Here is a 6,000-nt window from a genome sequence, read left to right as displayed (position 1 = left end):
CAGCATTCTAGTAAATTAAACTAGAGAGGGTACAATTTCTGGGGAAATTGTAGGGTGTGCTTGCTTGCGTCGGTTGCACAGGGGTCCGTTTTTGAATGACATTTTTACAACTGATATTTCTGTATATTTTATATAAAAATGCATACTTATTATTTATAAAGATTACATAGATTTAAAAGCATTTTTTTTTGCTGCTCATTTACAACTGAAAATACGAGTGAAGTGTAGAATGAAATAGATGTCTTCTCATTTCCCCTGCAAGAGGCAGCCTCATCGTTTAATCAAAACGAATAAATTTGGCAGACCGGTGTAAAAATTGACCTAATCTCTATGACTTAAACGTCATTTTAAGTTTTTCCCTTCTCATGATATTTTCAGGCATTTAGCCTACTCGTTGCATTCATTCATTAATAAAGAACCCCTTTGAAGATTATTCTACGACGTTACCCGGCAGTAGAAGATGGAATCGCGATTAAAACAGTACCATCTGCTAACTGAAAATATGTCCCCCAAAACGTAAATAAGCTTGACATTTATTTAGTGGAAAATCGCTCATTCATAAAAAGCTCACTGGTAGCGATCATTGTCAGTAACAACGCAAAATGCGATATAGCCCTGTGTGGAGAAGCTGCCCCGGAAAATTGTACTACTACGGTACAGTACTAGACTACTGCTGTGTTCGTCTTGGTAGCGATTGCGTTGGTTGAATTGGATTTAACGTTCCGTTGTACGGTTTAAGCTGAAATTAATTATTTTCATGAACAGATTGACAACGTTTAGGCTGTGGCAATGAAGTTCAGGTTAGTAGTTAGATAGACTTTTGATTTAAGTAAGGGGAGTGCCGAACATGTTCTGTCGCCGTTTGACTTCCTAAACAGCTGTGTACTGTAGTGTAGATGTTTTTGTAGTGTGTCTCGCGTAAGCTACAGCGTTGCAGTGAGCTACACTGGTTTGAAACCACAGGTAATGGTAATTTCACCAACAAATCGTTTACTAATGTTAGAATAAATCCTACAACGAAAATGTATATGTGAGGAATGTTTATTTTAACGATTGAAAACAGATAACGCTACATCATAGACCACTGTAGTATGTGTTGCCCGGGCAACACAGGCTAATGTCATGATGCTAATACTTCAGTGAAATAGTAGACTACTGTTTCCGAAAGTAGATGTACTTCCTTAATAATATCAGCTTATACTGTACATTACACATCACAATTGTGTGTCATATCACAAAGTAAAATGAGTAAATAGTTATCACCCTGGCCTCTTTGCTTGTGACGTTTCTGCAGCTGCCTTGCAGTAAAGCTATAGTTAGCCTAGCTATCCCCCAAGTTAACAGATGCGAAACGAATGTTCTGCCATAGGTAGTCACGCGTGTTTTCGTGACGTTAGTGACGTAGTAACGTTAGTAACGTCAGTGACTGGGGCTAGCAAATTAGCCACTGTTAGCTTCACTTTTCGCCACAAAAACTTAACTTGAGCCTAAACCATGCAACGGAACGTAAATTCCAATAGAAGCAACTCAATCGCTACCAAGACGAAACTTTTGACACCTACGTTGTCTATGTAGGCCAAATATTGACTGAGTTTTAGGGGGGCAAAAAAAATAATAAAAAATAATAATAATATATATGTGAGAGAACAAAGGTTGTGCCCTTGCCGAAGGCAAAGCACACCCAATGATGCCTCTGGTGCATGTGTGTGAGTGTGTATGTGTGTGTAAGTGAGTATGTGTGTGTGAGTATGTGTGTGTGTGTGTATGTGAGTATATGTGTGTGTACGTGAGTATGTGTGTGTGTTTCTGCTTGAGTAGTCCTGTGGTTGAGGGATGCTGACTGCTTGCAGCATGGGACCATGGGAGGAGACTGAAGGGAAGGAGGTCAGGTTTTGTGTGTCAGACCCCGGGACACACACACACACTCACTCACACACTCACTCACACACACACACACACACACACACACTCGCACACACTCACACGCACTCACACGCACACACACGCACACACACGCACTCACACGCACTCACACGCACACACACGCACACACACTCTCACACACACTCACACTCACACGCACACACACACACTCACACGCACACACACACACTCACACACACTCACACACACTCACACGCACACACACACACTCACACGCACTCACACGCACTCACACACACTCACACACACACGCACACACACCCACACGCACTCACACACACACACACTCACACACACACGCACACACACACACACACTCACACACGCACACACACACACTCACACACATTCACACGCACACACACACACTCACACACACTCACACGCACACACACACACTCACACACACTCACACCAAACGTTGCCCTGTGCTCTCTGTGTGACCCCCACACAAGGCTGGTGCTGCAAGGAGGGGCACCTCAGCTGGACATACCCACATGCTGGCACATGCACACACCATAGGATATCTACACCTCCTCACACTCCACAGTAATGATGTTCATCCTCAGGCACACACACACACACACGAAACCTTCACGTGATGCGAGATGACGGAGTCTAAGTAACGATCTTCAGAGACTGACACATGCAGATCAATGATGGGTAAATTCGATAACACATCTCGCCGGCAATGAATAATGAACTACATCACATGACCAGACTGGATTCATGCCAAATATAGAAGTGATTTAATTTCCCACCAACAGCTATCTCAAGGGAGATTGAGCCAATCAAACGAGGGCTGTGACACAAGGTCATCTGAGCTGTACCTTAAAGCCTCGCATTTTACCAGAGCCAATCAATGCAAATGTGGCGGAAATATGCAAATGTTTTGTTCAGAAAATATTCCTAGTGGATCGTTTGGAATGGATCGATACTGTGGCAGCTTGGGCAGATGGATGCTTAGTCTCCAACGACCCTAAACCACAGGAGATCAAGAGAGCTCTTAAACATACAGACATGCATTCAGGCTGGCCATTAAACACACCAGGCTCCGAGACGTCGATCTAATGAGCGAGTTAGGTTGTTGGGGGTCTGTGTGTGTGTGTGTGTTAATGGTGACTGTTGGAAGATTGAAAGCACAAAGTGAGCACTCTCTCTCTTTCTTGATCTGCTCTCTCCCTCCCCCTCCTCTCCTCTCCTCTCCTCCATCTCTGTCTCCCCCTCCTCTCCACTCCCTCCCCCACCCTCAGTGAGGCCTTGGGTCTGTACTCAGAGCTCTGGGGACAGAGAGGCTAAAAATATCTCACTCAGAGTGTGTGTGTGTCTACACACTTGCGTGTCAGATCTGGAACATCTATGAACACTGCTCCCCCTAACTACTTTACCCACCCTCCTTCACACACACACACACACACACACACACCTAAAACACCCACACACACCTTTCTCAGTTGAACCTGCATCCTCCTCCATCGAGTATCACGTAAATCCCTTTTGAGGCGTGCTCTAAGCGGAGGCGTGCTCTGAGCGGAGGCGTGCTCTGAGCGGAGGCGTGCTCTGAGCGGCTGCGTGCTCTCAGCGGAGGCGTGCTCTGAGCGGAGGCGTGCTCTGAGCGGAGGCGTGCTCTGAGCGGAGGCGTGCTCTGAGCGGAGGCGTGCTCTGAGCGGAGGCGTGCTCTGAGCGGATGCGTGCTCTGAGCGGAGGCGTGCTCTGAGCGGAGGCGTGCTCTGAGCGACTGCGTGCTCTGAGCGGAGGCGTGCTCTGAGCGGAGGCGTGCTCTGAGCGGCTGCGTGCTCTGAGCGGAGGCGTGCTCTGAGCGGAGGCGTGCTCTGAGCGGAGGCGTGCTCTGAGCGGCTGCGTGCTCTGAGCGGAGGCGTGCTCTGAGCGGAGGCGTGCTCTGAGCGGCGGTGGAACTTCTCATGGTTGTGCTGCTCTGACCCTAACTCTGTTGTCTGCCCTCACAGGCATGTCATTGCGATGTTTCACCAGAAGAGACAGGCCTCCGTGTTCGCAGGGTGAAGCCCACACACTTAATCAGCTCAAAGTGCCTGGGCTTCAAGACAGTGTCACAAACTCCAGTACAGTCCAGTGCAGCGGCTGTCTCCCGGGGCGACGTGGTGTGTGTGTGAGCCGTGAGGCTGGACAGCACCAAGTCAGGACTACGCTGGGAAGTGTGTGTGTGTGTGTGTGTGTGTGTGTTTGTGTGTGTGTGTGTTGATTGTGTGACATGGGCTGCCCAGGGGCAAGGGGCTGGGGGCTAAAGGGCTAGGGGTAAGGGACTGGGGGGCTAGGGGGTTAGGGGGCTGGGGTTAGGGGGCTGGGGGCTAAAGGGCTGGAGGCAAGGGGCTGGGGGGCTAGGGGGTTAGGGGGCTGGGGCTAGGGGTAAGGGGCTGGGGGGCTAGGGGGCTGGGGGCTAAAGGGCTGGAGGCAAGGGGCTGGGGGGCTAGGGGGTTAGGGGGCTGGGGCTAGGGGTAAGGGGCTGGGGGGCTAGGGGGTTAGGGGGCTGGGGCTAGGGGTAAGGGGCTGGGGGGCTAGGGGGTTAGGGGGCTGGGGCTAGGGGTAAGGGGCTGGGGGGCTAGGGGGTTAGGGGGCTGGGGCTAGGGGTAAGGGGCTGAGGGGCTAGGGGGTTAGGGGGCTGGGGCTAGGGGTAAGGGGCTGGGGGGCTAGGGGGTTAGGGGGCTGGGGCTAGGGGTAAGGGGCTGAGGGGCTAGGGGACAGGGGCTAGGGTCTGGGGGACTAGGGGCTGGGGGGCTGGGGCTAGAGGCTGGGGGCTAGGAGCTGGGGGCTGGGGGCTAGGAGCAAGGGGGGCTGGGGGCCTGGGGCTAGCGGCTGGGTCAGGGTAGGGTTGCCAGGGTCTGAATGGGTCCAGTCTGAAGCACCCGTGCTCTGGCTCATCGAATATTACCCCTGACTGACTCCCTCAACGCGACACGCCAAGGCAGATGGTGTGATATTAGAACGGAGCGACCAAGCAGCATGTCAATAGGGGGGCAGAAGACACAGAGAGGAGGAGGGAGGGGGAGGCCGGATCAGGTGAAAAAATAACAAGGAGAAAAGGTTGTAAATAGAGAGAGAGAGAGAGATAGAGAGGGAGAGGGAGAGAGAGTTGAGTCACAGCGCCGCCAAGTGTTGATGAAGGGAGTGTGTGTTTGTGAGTGTGTGTGTTTGTGAGTGCGTACATCATGTGTGTTAGGTTTTAGAATGTCAATCAAAGCCGTTTTTCTAGGTGAAAGATAATAAGCTTGTTCTCCTGCTCTGTTTGTCCCTCCTCTCTGCTTCTTCCCTCCTCCCTCTCTTCTGATTCCACCCAATCAGCACCAACGAAGAAGAGAATCATTGATTTTCACAATGGGTTTCCCATGCAGGGTTAATGCAGAACTGGCCTTGGAAATTTCCCTTAAATACAGTGCCTCTGTGATGATGCTTATCCACACACACACACACACACAAAACAAACACAGATAAACAGGCCCACCCAAAAACAAACACATTCACACACACACGACCACACAAATACACACCCTGTATCTGCTCTTGGACTACCATTCCAGAATTCTCTTCTCACAGCATTTTTTCCGCTCGCAGTATCATTAAGCTTGAACCGCACAACCTCCATAGGCTAGCTGTCCAATCACAGTCAGCCTCAATAAGAAATCTAAAACTCGTCTACAGGTAGGCGGCCAATCATGCGTCTATCAAATGGTCACCTGACCAAAGGCCTCCAATCCCCTGCCGTGTGTGGTGTCCTGTTAAGATGCTCATGGCGTCATCAAACTAATGACAGGGTTTTATTGTCCTGGCCCAGGGTAGAAGTGAGGATATGAGATTACTGTATCTCTCCCAACAGCATCCCTGTCTGCCACATCTGTGTGTGTGTGTGTGTGTCAGTGTCTGTAAGAATACTGAGTGTCTGTCTCACTGTCTGTACATGGGTCTGGGTGTGCGTGTGTATGGGTATGTCTGTGTGTTAATGGGTATGTGTGTGTATGGGTATGTGTGTGTGTGTATGGGCATGTGTGTGTATGGGTATGTGTGTGTGTGTGTGTATGGGTA

At 50.1% G+C, this 6,000-nt stretch overlaps 1 protein-coding gene across 1 annotated transcript in view; it reads left to right on the top strand.

The window, feature by feature from the left end:
* The window catches only part of LOC134037496 (troponin I, slow skeletal muscle-like), a 47,902-nt gene that overhangs the window by 960 nt on the left and 40,942 nt on the right, over nucleotides 1-6,000 (top strand). The gene's annotated exons all lie outside the window — the stretch shown is intronic.

This window comes from Osmerus eperlanus, chromosome 17, assembly GCF_963692335.1.
Source record: "Osmerus eperlanus chromosome 17, fOsmEpe2.1, whole genome shotgun sequence".
NCBI lineage: Eukaryota > Metazoa > Chordata > Actinopteri > Osmeriformes > Osmeridae > Osmerus > Osmerus eperlanus.
This window is presented reverse-complemented; position numbering and strand designations above follow the sequence as displayed.